The sequence below is a fragment of the Dromiciops gliroides genome, chromosome 3, assembly GCF_019393635.1.
Source record: "Dromiciops gliroides isolate mDroGli1 chromosome 3, mDroGli1.pri, whole genome shotgun sequence".
NCBI lineage: Eukaryota > Metazoa > Chordata > Mammalia > Microbiotheria > Microbiotheriidae > Dromiciops > Dromiciops gliroides.
Window position 1 is genome coordinate 3586322 of NC_057863.1, and position 18584 is coordinate 3604905.

The window sequence follows — 18584 nt, forward strand, 5'->3', positions numbered from 1 at the left end:
AAAGGGTCGGACTAAAGTTCTTCCCTGATCTCCATGACCCCCACGCTCCTCAGTCTTTGGAGCCTGTTGGGTAAATGAAGGCAAGAGCCATCTCCAGCCTTTACCCCTGTGCCTGGCCCACTGTAGCTACTTAATAAATTAATAAATTAGCACTTAATCAATGCTTTTGAGGGACTCGACTTAACAGTTAATTAAAAGTCTTTAAAGCACCAGAGTCAAGACCTCACCTACATTGGTTTTGTGACCCTAAGCAAATCTACTGACCCCTTGGTCCTTGTTTGCCCATCTGTACAATGTGGAGAGGAGCAACAGCATTGCCTACATATATTTTTTTGTGAGGCAATTGGGGTTAAGTGACTTGCCTAGGGTCACATAGCTAGTAAGTGTTAAGTGCCCAGAGTCACATGGAGTTTCAGTAGTGGGATGTGAATCCAGGTCTTCCCTCCTCTCAGACCAGCCCTCTATTCTCTACACCCTGTTGCCTCAACAAAGTATATGGTTAATAAATATTTGTTGATTTGACAACTTATTAGATGTGGAAGTGAGGAAGAGGGGAGAGTCACAGATGATTCTTAGGTTTTAAGGGTGGCTGGGAGAGTGGGCAATTATCTACAGGAGCAGGGCAGCAAAGGGCAGGAAGAAGATGGTGGGTACAATTTTGGGCATATTGAGTCTGGGCATTCTAATGTGGCAGCAAGCTGCCCAGGTGTGACTGTCCAGCACACAGTTGGAAATGCAGGACTGGGGCTCAGAACAGAGGTCAATATTCATGGATCTAAGTCAAGATTCTCCGGAGGTGTGCCCAAGGGCTCTGTCCATGGTCCTGTGATATTTAACATCATTAGTAATGACTGGGTTAACTAACAATAATAACATATACAAATGTAGATAGATAGATAGATAGATAGATAGATAGATAGATAGATAGATAGATAGATAGATAGATAGATAGATAGATAGATAGATAGATAGATAGATAGATGATAGATAGATGATGGATGGATAGATAGATAGATAGATAGATAGATAGATAGATAGATAGATGATAGATAGATGATGGATGGATATTTGATTGATAGATAGATAGATAGATGATAGATGATGGATGGATAGATGATAGATAGATAGATAGATAGATAGATAGATAGATAGATAGATAGATAGATGGATGGATGATAGATATAGATAGGTAGCATAGAGTCAGGCCCTGTGCTAAGCACTTTACAAATATTACCTCATTTGATCCTCATAATCATCCTGGAAGGTGAGTACTATTATTATCCCTACTTTACAATTAAAAACTGAAATAAACAATGGTTAAGTGACTTGCCCAAGGTCATACAGCTAGTAAGTATATGAGGCTGGATTTGAACTCATTTCTTCCTGACTCTAGGCCCAGCATTCTATCCACTTCACCATCTAGTGTGCTTATCAAACTTAGAGATGGCACAAGGTTGGGAAAGATTGCTAACATGTTAGACAATAAGGATGCAAATTGGTATTTTCCAGGCTAGAATGGCAGGTCCAACACCTTACTATGAAATTCAGTATCTGATGTGAGCAGAAGCGGGACAATTGATGCTCTCATTACAACATGGAGGACCTTTGAGAGACTTAAGAACTCAGATGAGCACCACAATTAGCTTGGATCCAGAGGCCCAAGGCATCACCTTCTGCCTGAGAGGCAACAGATGAAATATGCAGAATGAGACCTATTTTGGACATGGCCAAGGTGAGAATTGTTTTTGCTTGACTATGCACATGTATCACAAAGGTTTTCTTTTTCCTCTTTTCCTTTGTGAAGAGGCTGGAAAGAAAACAAATGCTTGTAAATTGAAAAAGCTTTAATATTAAAATAAAAGTGCATTTTGGAGGGCTTTTTTCCCCTTCCAGTTACAGGTCTGATTACAAAGCTGACATCCCTTCTAGCTTTGAGATTATATGATTCTGTCACCCAGGTTCAAATTATTTTTCTTCCTATTTTTGTCCTGGACATTTTTATTTATTATAAATTTTATTTGTCATACATTCGTATGGGTCTCTGGGTGGAGGGGATGCTGGGGGAAATTACAAGGAAATGAAAATGAAAATGTAGGAGGGAAAAAACCAACAACAAAGTAATCTCGGTCATGTGGAAACTGTCTGACGTCTCCGGGCTTTTGCCTCCTAATGGGTAAAGTAAGTCAGTTGGACAAGATGGCTTGTGATGTCCCCCCATCTCTAGACCTTGGTCTGAGCATCTGGGAAGATGATCTCTGAGACTACAGCTCTAAACCCTAGGATGGCACATGAGGGTGTGAGCCACGCCTGCCCCTTCTCTCTCCCCTTCCCCTTGCCCAGTTAGGAGGAAAAGAAGCCATGAAAACCAGCAAGAGAAAGGAAAGCTGGCCGAAAAATAGAAAAAATGCAAGGGTGCACCAATTGCTAAGAGACTCGGGTTGCTTTAGATCTCAAGATGTGGCTTTAACCTGAGGGAAGAGTCCTGGGATCACCTGGTGACCTGGGTGAACTGTGGACCCTCAGCCATGGTGTGGCCAGAGCATCGAATTGACACACAGGCAGTGAGTGATAGCACTGGGATTAGAACCCCGGTCGCCTGATTCCAAAACGCTTTCCACTTTATTCTGCTGCATTTGCTGTCATCATCCCTATCATTAATTCCTGTTATCTTGGCCAGCCACATGAGACACACCTAGAATACTGCTCAGAAGCTCTGTCTGGTGGCTTGGACCTAAGGCTGGTCCATGAGAGGCATTATCTTCTTCTTCTTCTTTTTTTTTTTGTAAGGCAATTGGGGTTAAGTGACTTGCCTAGGGTCACACAGCTAGTAAGTGTGTAAAGTGTCTGAGGCTGGATTTGAACTCAGGTCCTCCTAAATCCAGGGCCAGCGCTCTATCCACTGCACCACCCAGCTGCCCCGAGGCATTATCTTCTTACAGAAAGGAGTCCAAAGTCCCAAGTCTGGCATCCCTGTTGAATTTGTCAGGCTATGTCAAGGGAGGAGGATGCTGGGCATCCCCTGGGAAATGGGTACCTTCTCCTCTGCAGACTTTCCTTAGTGCTTCTCTGTAGTGGGTAGACGCTACCTCAGTGGGCTTCTGACCTCGTACCTGCATATGAAGAAGAGACAGGTGGGAGACAAAGGCTAGCCAGAGAAAAGCCAAGGGCTGAAGCTGAGCTCACACACACACACACACACACACACACACACACACACACACACACACACACACACACCTTCAGATCCTGAAGGTGGATGAGGAAATTCTTGACTTGAACTTTTCACCTTGAAGGCACCCCTACATTTCTCCCCGTGCAAACTACAAGAAATACCAGGAAACCTGAAGGCCCTGGGCTGACAGTGCTCTCCTTCCGGGGCTGACAGAAGCTCAGAAGAAATTGTGCACGATAATGTGAGTCCTCACTCTAGGATTTAGCAGCAACAACAAATAATAACATACACCTGGCATTTCTAGAGTACTTTAAGGTTTGAAAAAGTACTTTACAAATATTATCTCCAGGGGCAGCTAAGTGGTGCAGTGGATAGAGCACCAGCCCTGGAGTCAGGAGGACCTGAGTTCAAATCTGACCTTAGAGACTTAACATTTACTAGCTGTGTGGACCCTGGACAAGTCACTTAACCTCAATTGCCTCACCCCCCAAAAAAATTAAATTAAAAAACAAATATTATCTCCTTTGAACCTCACAACTCTGAGGACTGAATGGAGGAAACTGAGGAAGGCAGGGAAATAAACACCTACTATGTGCAGGTCACAAGTATCTCACGGTGGCTCTGAGATAGGCACTCTTACTACTCCTATTTTCCATTTGAGGAAACTGAGGAAGGCAGAGGTGAAGAGATCTGTCGGCACAGCCAGGATGGATCTGAGGCAGGATTTGATTCTGGGCCCAGAGCTGTATTCACTATGATGTCAGTCTCCTGCTATACAGCAGTCTACCGGACGGTAAATGAAACCAGGAATCTCAGCGTCTCTGAGGCAGGAGGGAGCCACTTGTGCCTGGAGAGGAGCAGGGGTCTAGCGTGACGTGGCATGAGGAGGGCCCACCCACTGGGAGCTCAGGGGCTCGATGTCCTGACCGTCCGTTGCTCCCCGGTTGTTCCCAGTTCTGTCCTGTGGGGTCCAGCAGTCCCTTGAAGGCGACTGTCCTTTCCTCCTGAGCCTTCTCCTCTTCGAGCCAGATCTCCCCTCTCTGTGTGCCCTAGAGATGGTCAGCACCCCAACTCTGGAGGTTGGGCAACATTAGCAAACGAGGCAGGGGCTGGCCCTGCCCCTCACTGCAGCCCTCCCAGGAGGCACTCTCCCCCTGGGCCAATGGGGGAAAGGGTCGCTATCCTGTTATGAGCTGTAATGCAAACCAGACCTTTGCTGGACAGCCCCAGATGCCAATAACCTCCCTCTCTGGGGAGCAGTCTCTTTGACAGGCCCCAGTGATTAATGAGCCTTTAATCTGGCAGCAGAATCCCTGACACAACAGGCCTGAGGAATGGAGGCAGAACCAACCTAATTACCCCAGCAGCCCCCTCACAAGGTGTGGGCTGCCTTGAGGCCTCCCGGGCCCTGCCAGCCCCCTTTCTACTGGAGCCGCCACTGGCTGGAAGCTCTAAGTCAAAGGATGAAGTGCCCCGATGGTGGGGAGCTGTGTGCCAAGGAGAGGGGTTGTTGGCTGCACACGCAGGATCCCGTGCTGATCTTCTCTAAATGCCACTGGGCCCACAGTGGTACAGGGATACCCAGCCCACAAGGTGCGGGGGAGTGAGGGCCATTTGAAGTCAGGGTGGCGCCTTACTGAGGGCAGAGGGAACCTGCTTGGGTAGTGGAAGAGCTTTTCTGCGATTTATGCTAATCAGGCCTGCAGAGGATTCTGTGAGGGGCGGGCCCCAATGGGCCCCTATGGTGGGCCCCGGCCCATTTAAAGGTCCCACTCTGCACATTAGCAGCTCCTTTCTTTGGGGCAGGTCCTTGGAAGTTGAAAGGGGACAATGAGGGAAGGGTGAAAACACCACAAAGGAAGCCTTTTGTTTGGGGCTCCTTTGAACCCTCTCAAAAGCTCCGTTCGAAGGGGTGTGTTTGGTCTGCTTTTCAACAGGAGGGAACCCAGAATTCCCTGTCATTTAACCACATAGAAATCTGACCTTAATTGACTCCGATTCTCAGCCAGTTTTGTCACTCTGTCTGGCCCAGAGCGAATGCCCTACTCTGCTTTGGTGTCACATGCATGTGATGTGTGTGCACACACACACATAGGTGGCACTTGGATAACATGCATGTGATGTGTGTGCATGCATGCATACACATCTGGCACTTGGATACTGTGTGCCTATCTGTATCTATGCATTCATCCACGCATGTGCACACACACACACACACAGTCGGTGAGTGGATGGCTTTCCTGACAAATCTAGTTTAGGAAACTGTGGCATACGTGGTTTTCTCTGCTTAACTTCTCATCCTGAGACATGACTAGATTTCTCTCCACTTCTGCTCCAGCCTCCGAGGGAGTTGTTCCCCACAAAAATGTCCTCGTGCCTTCTCTGCTCCAGGAGGGTGATCGGGGAAAGGTGCCCCTGGGATGGGCTGGCTAGAGAGCTCCTCTGAGGCTCGTTCCCAAGGGCCGAGGGCCGAGGGCCATCTTGGACCCATCCTCAGGTCTCCAGGGTTTTCAAGGGTCACAGCAGGAATGGCTGGAGTTTGGGATGTTCCCTGGGGATGGTTCTGGATGAGAAGACTCAGCACTTAATCTATTTTTAAGAAATTGTTCCACAACAAAAGGATCATAAACGCTCTGACTAACTTAAGAGAGGATGTGGCTGATATCTTACCCCTAGGAGCAGGGGATGCCAGTTTTAGAGAGGCTGGTTCCAACGAGGCATTAGGAAGCCTCTGATGTTTGGTGCCCAGCAGGGGAAGGGGTTGCTGGGAACAGAGGGGAGGCCAGGTGGGCTTGGAGGACCATTGTTAGGGAAGGCAGAAGGGAGCCTTGTGTTTGGGTGTGGCCATGGGGCCCATCCCTGAGCCATTCTGGAAGCCCTAGTCCATCCCTAACTTCACTCCTTCCAGTGTCTTGTTCTGGAAGATATAGTGGGAGCTGCAGTCAGCCTTCTCAGGGGTCTCCATGCTGTGGAATTCCTCCAGATATTTTGGAGAAAACATCTTCTGGATATATCTTGCAGCTTGTTTGGCCAGCCCAGGTGTTCAGTATCATGATTCTTTGGCTGGGCTAGAGATGACCCAGAGGATTCTGGGACTCTGGGCCCACCTGTTTTGCAGAGAATCGATTTAGAGCTTGAAGGGACTTTGGAGGTCAATAAGTTTGATCCCCTTATTTACAAATGAGCCAGCTGAGACCAGAGATGGGGAGAGACTCACCTGGGGTCACACAGGCAGTAAGTTTTTAAGACAAAATTGGAATCTGGCTCTTTATAGTTTTCAACATCCTTTGCCACTTTATCGGATGCTTTTTAAGCATGGGTTAGAGATTCCATGTTTGGCATCTGTTTTGCAGATGGGAACAACCTGACCTGGAAAGGTTAAAGGATTCTTTCTGGTGGTTGGAGAAAGAGGGGCTGCACGTGACATAAAGTCCTCCGATATGGTGGATGTTATGTGGCCTGTCCAGGCTTTTCCAAATAGGGCTCCTCCCAGACAGACCAGCTGAGTGAGCACCATCCTCCATCACAGAGAGATTCACTTCTCTGAAGAATGGCAACATGTGAAAAGGAAATCAGATGCCAAGACTTCCCTTTCTTCCCCCCCACCCCAAGGGTCATTTAGTTGTGGCTCAACACTGAGATGATAAGTAATGAATTGCAGGTGGAAAGAGTCTCCCAGAGACCCCAGTCTGGAGGAGGGGCTGGAAACAGGTATGGGCCCATTTTCAGTATCAACTACTGAATTCTACCCAATCACAACCCCCCCTGACCTTGGCAGTCTTTTCCCAGCTCTTCCCTCCCCACCAGATGTGGCAATTGATTGGTTTTTGTTGTTGTTTTGCAGGGCAATGAGGGTTAAGTGACTTGCCCAGGGGCACACAGCTAGTAAGTGTAGTGTCTGAGGCCAGATTTGAACTCAAGTCCTCTTGAATCCAGGGCTGGTGTTCTATCCACTGCACCACCTTGCTGCCTGGAGGTGACTGATTCTTTCTGGAAGAGCTTCCTCCCTGGGAGCCTCCCGGGGCTCTTTCTGTTGCCAGCCTTTCCCCATTATAGCCAGAGCAGCCTCACCAATAAACTGGCTGGCTGGCTGGCTGGCAGGGAACACTACAGAGGAGTGTTGAGCCAACTCTTCTCTTTTTCTCCTAGAAGGCCCTGTGGGAACTTTGCGGGGAAAGGCAGAGTTTCTTTGCTGGGCACTCGAGGCTTCCTTTAGTCATCATGCTTTGGGTTTTTGTTTTTGTTTTGTTTTTTTTCCAGGGCAATGGGGATTAAGTGACTTGCCCAGAGTCACACAGCCAGTAAGTGTCAAGTGTCTGAGGCCGGATTTGAACTCAGATCCTCCTGAATCCAGGGCCAGTGCTTTATCCACTGCAACACCTAGCCGCCCCCAAGTCATCATGCTTTGTGACATGAAGGTATCGTGATACAGTGGATTTCTGCTGGATTTGCAGGTGGGAGATGCTGGGTTCAAACCTTAGTTCAGCTCAAAGTTCACCTTTCCTGATTCTACCTCCAATGGCTGCTGCTGGACCTCCCCCCACCCCCCCCCCCCCCACAAAGCACCATGTATCTGGTCTGTCTGGCCCTACCTGTGCTTTCCTCTGTCTGGTTTGTGAGCCAGAGGACACGGGCTATGTTGCCCTCTCCTGACACAGTGCCTGACACATGGAAAGTACTCCATCGATATTTGGCGATTGGCGGCTTGACTGATTGACACTTTGAGCTATGTGACTTGAGTCATTTCATCAATCTGATTCTCAGCTCCTTCACCTGTGGAAAGGGGACAAGAGTGACATCTACCTCACTGGGTTGTTAAGTATCAGATGAGACCGTTGAGATGGGTGAGCTGTGAGCTTATTCTTGTCACTCTTGGAGTGTTCTCTGATCAGTAGAAAGTCTGAACCAGCTGTGCCAACTTCTAGGAGCGTCAGAGCCCCCACAGACTGAAGGGAAGATGGCTGGCAGGCTCTAGCCTCCTCTAGCCAGGTGAGGGTGTGTGCAGAGGGGGCAGGAGCCCCACTGATAAGCTCTCTGAACAGCCATCTGTGTGCCAGAGCAAGCCTTTTGGTTTCTGTGACTGGGGCCACAGATGGAAGTTTAGTGGTGGCCAAAGGCCTCATCCAGACCCTCAGAGCCATGGGATCATTTGTCAGCCTTGCCGATGAGCACTGGCATGAGCCCTTGTACTTGTCCGCTTTTTCGGCCCCTTGAGCACCATGCCCTTTCTGCAAAGGGAGTCAGTTATTTCAGGAAAGGGTAGCAATCTCCATTCCTAGAATTCACTGGGTTAATTTCACTTTCATTTCTTTGTAAATGCTGAGGGCAATGAGCAGCTTTGCCCATTTCTAGGAGAGAACCCTGGAAGTGATTGGCGTCCACTTCACTAGGCACCTTATTTGTATGATACTGGGGGGCTGATCCATTGCCGGCTATAATTGGCCGGCTCCTGAGGAGAGGTTAAGGATCCGGAGCACAAGTTCCTTTGAGCTGGCTCTGCCATCGTGTCATCTGTTCCTGCTCCTAATCAAGTTATCATATCCAGCCAGTGTCTGCGGGGTGGACCCCAGCCCTCCTTTGAATGAGGACAAAATCGCAGACAAATTTCTAGCAGCAGGATGTCGGCAATCTCCCGCAAGGAGGGATGAAAAGTACCTGTAACCTCGGCTGGCCTGCCCTCGCCACCCCACCGACACCTCAGTTCAAGTGGACATCCTGCGGCTCTCCTCATTTGATTAGGCCTCTCTGCTGGCTCCTGGTGGCCGGCATTCCGTGCCCTGGGCTCCCCACCAGGCAGAGAACACTGGGAGCTGTCTTCTGTGAAGTCCTCAGGATGCCAGGTGGGGTGTCCCAAGTGTGTGGCACGGACAAATGAGCAGATGGGAGGGGAGTGGGATGGGGCCCAGCCCCCAAGAGTCAGGCATGGATGTTGCTTATGTCTCATTACTGGGGCCTGGAGGATTATTTCTAAAGTTCTCATGACTCAGAAAGAGAATGGGACCCCCAAAGGCCCAGGGCGTCATTCTGCAGTAAAAGTGTCAATGGTCCAGGCCAACTCCCTGGGTGACAGGATTCAGTATCACACAGGTCATCCCACTTTGGGCTGTACTCTCCCCTGCCTTCCTAACTCCCAGACTTTTCAGGGACTGGAAGGCAGTGTGTGAGTATGTGTGGGTGTGAGCATGTATGTGTGTGAGTGTAAGTGTGTGTGTAAGGGTGATCACATACGTGTAAGTGTATATATGTGTGAATGTGTGTAAGTGTGAGTGTGAATTGTATGACTGTAAGTGTGTAAGGGTGATGATGTGTATATATCAGTGTGAGTGTGAGTGTGAATGTGTATGTGTGTGAGTGTAAGTGTGTGTGTAAGGGTGATCATGTATATGTAAGTGTGAATGTATATGTGTGAATATGAGTATATATGTGTGAATGTGTGAATGTGTATAAGTGTGAGTGTGTATATACCTGTGTGTCAGTGTGTGCAGGTGTGAGTATACCCTCTCTCTTCTAGGTTGCCAGGTAGGCAATATGTCATATCTTATCTGGAAAGGGGAATAACAGCTGATCCTTCTGTGTGGCTTTAAGGTCTATGATGTACTTTATAGACATTAAATAATTTGCTCCTAAGCCTGCAAGGTGCCATCAACTATCTCCATCCTGCACATAAGGAAGCTGAGGTTCTGAAGAGCTGTGACCTGCCCAAGAGCCATACACATGATTGCAGACTCTGATACACTAACCATTATGCCACACAATTCAAAACAACATTCCACTGAGATTCATGTTCCTTTTTGGAGGGGAAAATCAAAAGCATGCTGGGAACCTCTGGGTGTCCCAAAGGAGGATTTTTTTCTCTCTTTTTCCCCCTCTCTCTCTCCCCCTCCCTCCATTCTCTCTCCCCCCACCCCCTCTCCCTCCCCTCTCCCATCACATACACACACACACACACACACACACACACACACACACACACTTTGCATCAAGCAGCAGAGCTTCCCTGGTGTGTCTTTCAGAGGCATATCCTCTGTGAAGATGTTGGTGGTGCCAGGGTCTCCCATCCTGCTGTCCAAGGGCATGGGCTTGTTGCTGCCTTACTTGGAGAGGAACAAAGGCCACGGGCTGCTCAGACATGGCAAGTGGTCTGGGAGAAGGAAAACAGCCTGAAGGTCTCACTCTTTTAAACATTGATGGGGGGGGGGACGGGGAGGGGGGAAGGACTGTCCCCTCCCCTAGTCCCAGAGGAGCCAGGCCAGGTCCTTAAGCAGACCTACAGTGTCTGGAGACTGTGTAGAAAGCTTCGCTGGAGGCGTGCCCCTACACACGCTGCCACCAGTTCCCACATGGCTTTCCAGGTCAGAGGGGGCCGGAGGGGCTCAAGGAGGAGGCAGACTGGCAGAGAAGAAGCCCTGAGGGAGGAGCCCCGCCCCCAGCCACTGCCCAGGAGGCTGCAAGTGGCCTCAGAGAGCCCAGGGAAAGGCAGAGTAGCCAGGGATACATCTGGGCCCAGTGTGACCGGCCTCCAAGGAGCCAGAGGGTGGCCTCCAGTACCTTGGGCAGCTCCTCCATAGAGGATTGATGGAGACCCAAAGCTGTTCAGGTGGAGGGAACCCCAGGCTGACCAAGATAGGGTCTGTGAGGCATGGGAGAGTCCCATCCTCAAGATTCCCTTCCCCGTTCCTGCTGATCCCCACCCAGGGCTTTCTGCTTAGACTGTCTCTTTAGAAACAAAAAGTCTCTTTAGCCACTAGTTTGTCCTTCTCAGACAGAGCAGGGGACCCAGGGTCCTCCTCTCGACCACGTCCCCTTCCAGCTTCACCTCAGCGTGAGGGACGTTGGGAACACAACAACTTTCTCCAAGCGACTCCAATCTCAGAAACCTTCAGGAGATTACCTCGGCTCTGGGACAGGGGAAGAACAATCACAGGGTCCCTGCTCTGAAACCAGAAGATACCAACTTCCTCAGTAGACAGATGGAGAAACTGAGGACCAAGGGAATTATGGGACTGGCTTAAGGTCAAACTGATCATAACCATCTCAAGTATGATTTGAACACAAGTTTTCTGGCTCCAGAGTCAGAACTTTCACCCATACTCAAAATGGCTTACTCAGGCATAACCCTCAATCCCCTGCTTCTGGTCCTTTGCCCTGGCAGTGCCCCATGACCAGATGCCCTCTTTCCTCACCCTTTTGTTGTTACAAGGGAGCTTGTCCTGTTGGGGAGGGGCTGGAATGAGGAACATATTGGGAAATGATTGAAATATGGTCAACAGGCAATGATAAAACATAAAAAACCCTCTACAACCCACCTGGCCAGTCCTCCTTTCCCAACAATTCGATTTGACAATCTTTTTGTTTTGTTTTTTTGTGAGGCAATCGGGGTTAAGTGACTTTCCCAGGGTCACACAGCTGGTAGGTGTTAAATGTCTGATGCCAGATTTGAACTCAGGTCCTCCTGACTCCAGGGCCGGTGCTTTATCCACTGCGCCACCTAGCTGCCCCATTGACCATTTTTTTTTTTTTAAGTTCTGGCTATGGCCAGAGCATTGCTTTGGATGCTGGGGCTATGAATATCAAAAATGGTGTGCTTTGCCCTCAGGAGACTTAAATTCAATTGGGGTCAAGTACAACAAAATACATAGGCATAGTACAAGGCTGGGCACAAAGGGGACAAAAGAAAGAGCCAGGTAGCTTCTTGGATCAGCAGCCTAGCCAAGGGTTAGAGAGGCGGACTTGGAGTTGGTCTGCAAAATGCTTTATAAATATCATCTCATTTAACATAATTATAAAACACTTCACACAAATAAAGTCATATATAAACAACTGGAAATATTACTTGCTCATGGGTAGGTTGAGCCAACCTAATAAAAATGACAATTATCCCTAAATTAGTCTCCTTATTCAGTGACATATAAAACTATAAAAAATTATTTTATAAAACTTGAAAAAATAATGACAGAGTTCATGTGGAAGAACAAAAGGTCAAGAATATCAAGGAAATGAATGGGAAAAATATGAAGGAAGGTGGCCTAGCCTTACCAGATCTCAAACTGTATTATAAAGCAGTTATTATCAAAACAATCTGGTATTGGCTAATAAATAGAGAGGTGGATCAGTGGAATAGATTAGGTGCACAATACACAGTAGTAAATGACCATAGTAATCTAGTGTTTAATAAATCCAAAGATCCAGGCTTTGGGGACAAAATTTATTATTTGACGAAAACTGTTGGGAAAATTGGAAAACAGTATGGCAGAAACTAGGTATAGACCAACATCTCACACCATATACCAAGAAAAGGTCAAAATGAGGAAATGATTGGGTGGCTAGGTGGCATAGTAGATAAAGCACCAGTCCTGGATTCAGGAGGCCCTGAGTTCAAATTTGGCCTCGGACACTTGACACTTGACACTTACTGGCTGTGTGACCCTGGGCAAGTCACTTAACCTTCATTGACCCACAAAAACAAAATAAAACAAAACACAAACAAAAACACACAACTCCCCCCCACACACACACAAACAACAAAATGAGTACATGATTGACACATAAAGAGTGATATAAGCAAGAACATGGAATGTTTACCTTTGAAGTCTATGGATAAGGAAAGAATTTAGGACCAAACAATGTATAGAGAGCATTACAAAGTGTAAAAGGAATCATCTTGATTATATAGAATTAAAAAGGTTTAGCACAAACAAAACCAATGCAACCAAAAATCAGAAGAAAAACAGAAAAGTGGGGGACCTTTTATAACAAGTATTACTGATAAAGGTGTAATTTCTCAAATATGGAGAAAACTGATTCAAATTTATAAGACCATAAGTCATTCCCCAATTGATAAATGGTCAAAGGATCTGAACAGGCAATTTTCAGGCAAAGAAATCAAAGCTATCTATAATCATACCAAAAAAAGCTCTAAATAACTATTGTAACAATTGTAGTGATGCCAGCTGCTGGAGAGTTACTGCAGGAAAGCTCCGCCATGAGGAGAAGGCATCTGAGGGCAAGCCATGTGGCTTAGAAGGTCAGTTCTTTGGTATCAGGAAGTGACGTTTGCTTGTGGGTACTGTCTATTAAAGCTATCAGCCAATTATCTTGGAGGATTGTGTGTGTGTGTGATGTTCCTGTTCTATAGGAGGCTTGTGGGATGAAGAAGGGGTGAGGCTCGTTCTCTCTCTTTTGTGAGGACCTCAGGGGGGAGTAGAGCTGGAGATGCTGGCTCCCTGAGATAGATAGCTGAATCTAGGTCTCTTTCTCTCTCTTCACCAAATTTTTTATTCTCCTTAATAAATGCTTAAAAGTCTAAACTCTTGCTAAAGCTTATCATTTATTGGTGACCACTCATTAGATATTTTAGACAGTATAGCTAGATAGCAACTTTACACTATTGATCAGAGAAATGGAAATTAAAACAACTCTGAGGTACCACCTTATACCTATCAAAGGGGGTTATACGACAAAAAAGGAAAATGATAAATATTGGAGGGGATGTGGGAAAACTGGGATGTTAATGCACTGTTGGTGGAGTTGTAAACTGATCCAACTTTCTGGAGAGCAATTTGGAACTATGCCCAAAGGGCTATAGAACCATGCATACCCTTTGATCCATCAATACCACTGCTACGTCTGAGTCCCAAAGTGATAAAAATGGGGAGGGGGAGAACTGTTTGTACAAAAATATTTATAGCAGCTCTTTTTGTGGTAGCTAAGGACTGGAAATTGAGGGAGTTTTCATCAATTGGGGAACAGCTGAACAAGCTGTAGTATATGATGGTGATGGAATATGATTGTGCTCTAAGAAATGACAAGCAGGATGACTTCAGAAAGGCCTGGACAGATCTGTATGAATTGATGTATAGTGAAGTGAGCAGAACCAAGAGAACATTGTGCACAGAGACAGCAATATTGTTTGATGAAGAACTGTGAATGACTTGACTATTCTCAGCAATACAATGATCCAAGACAATTCCAAAGGACTAATGATGAAGCAGACTATCCACCTCCAGAGAAAGAACTGATATTGATGGAACAGACTGAAGCATGCTATTTTTCACTTTCATTTTTTCTTTTATTCGAGTCTTCTTATACAAAATGACTAAGATGGAAATGTTTTACATAACTGCACATGGATAACCTATATCTGATTGCTTACCACCTCAGGGAGGGAGGGAAGAAGGGATAAAATTTGGAACTCAAAACTTCAAATAAAAATAGTTAAAAAAATTTTTTTTAAAGAATCTAAATGTAGCCTGAGCATTTCGCTCCAGTCCAGCCTTAGTGGTGGCTTCTGGGGGCTTCTTTATCTCTTCCCAGGGGAAAAGAGAATCTTCCATAGAAGTCCTGTCTTCTGGACTCCCCTCACCACCACTTCAGTTCAGATGCCCATCATGTCTGGTAAGAGCTGTCAATTCATCTTCCTTCTCTGCTCTCCCCTCTCTGATGGATGCATTCGCAGTACAGTTGCTATTAAACAGCTGCCAAGCCAACATTTCTAAAGCACGGGTCTGACCATGTGACTCCCGTGCTCATTAACCCCAGTGGCTCCCCATTACTCCAGGGGTCCAACAGATACTTCTCTGCTTGGCCTTGACAGCCTTTCATGCCTGGCCTCCAAGCTGCTTCTCCAGCCTTCCTCTGCACTCTTTGCTCCAGCCATGCTGGACACTCCTCACTCGTGGCCCCCCATCTTTCTACAAGCCATCAGCTGAATCTTCTCTCATAGCTCACCGCAGACACCCCCAGCTAGGAGCCCTCTGTACTCCATCAAGCCTGGGTTTATTTCCTATACTCTCATCTGTGTCACCATCGTCCCATAGAATGCAAGCTTCTTGAGGTCAAGGATTATCTTTTTCATCTTCATTTGCCCCTAATTCGATGCCCAGAAGGTGAAAGATGCTTAACAAATGTTTGGGGATGGGCTGGTACAAACTTTATCTGGTGGGTAAGAAACCAGGCTCAGAGATGTGGCTTAAATGGCCCAAGGTCACCCAGCCAGTTGATGGCAATGCCAGGACTCAAAGGCTCCTGACCCAGAGTACAGTGCTCTTTCTGGCAGCCCACATGGCCTCCGTTCTATTCTCAGCCCATCTCCCTACATGTAAGGAGATTCCCCAGTAGGCCAATGGCCACCCAGTTGGCACTAGCTCATCTCTGTCCGATTACCTGTGGAATGAATGAAGAGCATTGATTGAGGACCTCCTAGGGCTCAGAACACTGTGCCCAGGGCTGCCAACATAGACAAAAGGCAGGAGAGCTTCCATTCTTGAGGGGAAGGGGCCACACAGCTCTGCCTCTCTATGCTCTCTGGGTACTGTATCCCAGTTCACACCAGACCCTGCAGGCTCTTGCTTCCTCTGTGCACACTCCTCTCCTCTTACCTGCCTTCTCGCTTCCTTCCCAAGCCAGCAGGCTCACTCCCCGGCCTCAAGCCCAGCCTTCTTCCAGGCTGATTATCTGATTAATTTGCCCTTACGTCCCACTTCCTTCCAGAGCCCCACAGGTCTGCTCTTCAGTGGCCAGCCTTGGTGCCTGCAATCAGCTGAAGTCGCTTAGAAATTAGCCCTGATTAAGGAGGACTCTAAATTTAGCCTGAGTGCCTTGCTCAGGGAGCATTTCCCAGCCAGCCTCAGGAGTGGCCTCCCCGAGGCAACTCTCTTTGCCTTTCTCTTGATGTAAATTTTGACCAGGTACTTTCCCTCACAAACCTAGCTGGGGAATGGGAACTTCTTGAGGGCTGGGCCTGGCTTTCTTGACACTGTCTCTGTATCTCCATCCCCTGGAATGTGGAGGGATTTGGAAGGTGATGCACAAAGGCTAGTGGGCTGTCCTGCAGCTTCTTGCCGGTGAATGCAGTCAGCCCCAGTGCGTCTGTCTCCTCTCCCTCCATGTGAGGGTGTTTCTATAGGCCAGCTCTGCCTAATGTCCCTGTGAGCAGCATGGGGCTGGTGCCAGGAAGGCCCTTCTGGGCAGTCCCTCTGGTCGCCCAGTCCTGGTCCAGAGACCCTTTGTCTGGGGTCACCCCCCCCTCCAACCAGGCCTGGGGCCGAGATTGTTCCATTCCCCTGGTCTGGAAAGCAAGAGAGGGCCCTTCCTGCTGGGTTCGGGCTACTCCATTAGCAGCATCCTCATCTTCAGAGTAAATGATTCCAGTGCCCCACCCGCCCACCCTCGCTGCCTCACATGGCTTGGCTGCCAGCGCCCTGGTCACCCTCACCTCTCCAGTTCTCTGGGGATTCCTTCAGGATTTGGCCCAAGCCTGCCTCCCACAGCATCCTTGCCAGTGTTCTCACCTGGCACTGCTGGTCCCATCACTTAGGGCTCACTGTCTCTGTTCACTCTGGCCAGAGTGGGGGTGTTCACCAGTACTGGAATATCTCCCCAATTCAATGTGAGCTCCTTCAGGACAGGAAGCAGGTTTTTTCCTTCTCATGGATCCCCAGAGCTAGTCCAGTGCTTGGCACTACTACTTGGCAGTAGGTGTTTAATAAATGCTTGTTGACTGACAATCTGACTTTTCTCTGTTCATGTTTCCCTCATGAAGACTCAAACATTAGGGCAGGTCCATCCCTTCACTGGTGCATACAACCCCTTCACAGGTACAGATCTCAATTCCTCTACATCTCTTCATCCTGTGGGATTTTTATCCATGATCCCCCCTTCCCCCACCCTAGCCCCTGACAGCCTGTGAACTCAACATTCCCCAGGACAAGAATGTCTGGAAGTCAGGAAAGCGTCCAAGGAGTTTGTCAAGGAAGGCGATGGCCCATGGAGCTGCCCCAGGCTTAGAGAGCATGTTGTACTTCCCAGACTCCATCACTGCAGCTGCTCTGCACGTTCCCCCATATCCCTTGTGGGGAACATTTGCCTTTACTTAGGCCAGACTTGCCTTCCAGACTGAAGACTAATTTTCTGAAGGACTGAGGGAAAATCTCTTTTGTGTCCAAGGTCCTGAAATCTTAGATGGAAAAATCACTTTGGGTCCTGCTTAACAACCTTGTCTATCAGCTTGTAACTCCCCCCCACCCCAGTTCTCTTATGTGGCCCAGGGTCCTATCCTCTGAAGCCTCAGCTTGGGCCATCTGGGGGGCTCAGGGCCTGGGCATAGGGAGCCAGGCCTGGGAGAAAGGGGATCCAGGGAGAAGGAAGGGTCAGCTAGTTTTCATTTAGCGCTATTGAGAGGTGAAGCCCGTTGGTAATTAGACATTCTGTGGATGTTACACAATGCATGTTATGGGAGGCGAAGTGGGTGTAACAAATTCATAGAATGGTGGAGTTAGAGTCTGGAAGACCTGGGTTTAAACCCTTGCTGTGTGACCTTGGATAAGTCACTTGCCCTACTGAGGCCTCAGTTTTCTTGCCTTTCAAATGGGAATCCCAATACATGTAGTTATGCACTTCACAGAGTTGGGGGCAAAGATTGGGTGAAAAGACATGTTATATGCACTTCGCAAGTATTAGGGTACCTCAGTAAGTGGTGGTGGGGGCTGTTTTTTGTTACTATTGCTCCTACTTTTGTTCCTAGGAGATGAAGGCTGGAGGCATGGCTTGGTTTTGTTATTGGAAAAGTCAGGCATGCTTTCCGCCGACTCCGCCATATTCCAGTGAGTTGCCAAAATGACGAACACAAAAGGAAAAAGGAGAGGAACACGTTACATGTTTTCTAGGTCCTTTAGAAAAAATGGTGTTGTCCCTTTGGCTACGTATATGTGAATATACAAGAAAGGTGATATTGTAGATATCAAGGGTATGGGCACAGTTCAGCAAGGAATGCCCCACAAATGTTACCATGGCAAGACTGGACCGGTCTATAATGTTACTCAACATGCTGTAGGCATTGTTGTAAACAAACAGGTTAAGGCAAGATTCTAGCCAAGAGAATTAATGTGCGTATTGAGCATATTAAGCATTCTAAGAGCAGAGATAGCTTCCTGAAGAGGGTAAAAGAAAATGACCAGAAGAAGAAGGAAGCCAAAGAAAAAGGCACCTGGGTTCAACTGAAACGTCAGCCTGCTCCACCCAGAGAAGCACACTTTGTGATGACCAATGGCAAGGAACCCGAGCTGTTGGAACCAATCCCCTACGAATTCATGGCATAAATGACTAAAAAGCATAATAAAAAGATTCTTGGATTATAAAAAAAAAGTCAGGCATGAGCTAGCCTCGCAAGCAGGGGAGAGCTTGGCTGGGCATTGAGGAGGGGGCTGGCCCGTTCCCAGGGTAGGGGGCCTGGAGGGCTGGCACTGGCACTGGGCCTTGGTGGTATGGCCCTGGGCTGATGTTCCTCAGCAGAGCCACATGCCAAGCACAGCTCCGGGCATGGAACAGGCACCTGTGGAACTTGTACTGCATGCTTAGGATGCCTGGTGCCTGCATTACTAGCCAGGGAGGGCAGACGCCGTCCCTGGACGCCTTG

The 18584-nt window shown here is 47.9% G+C and overlaps 1 pseudogene; it reads left to right on the top strand.

The window, feature by feature from the left end:
- The first annotated feature begins 17763 nt into the window (after window positions 1–17763).
- On the top strand, window positions 17764–18278 carry LOC122750577 (annotated as a pseudogene).
- Window positions 18279–18584: the final 306 nt, after the last annotated feature.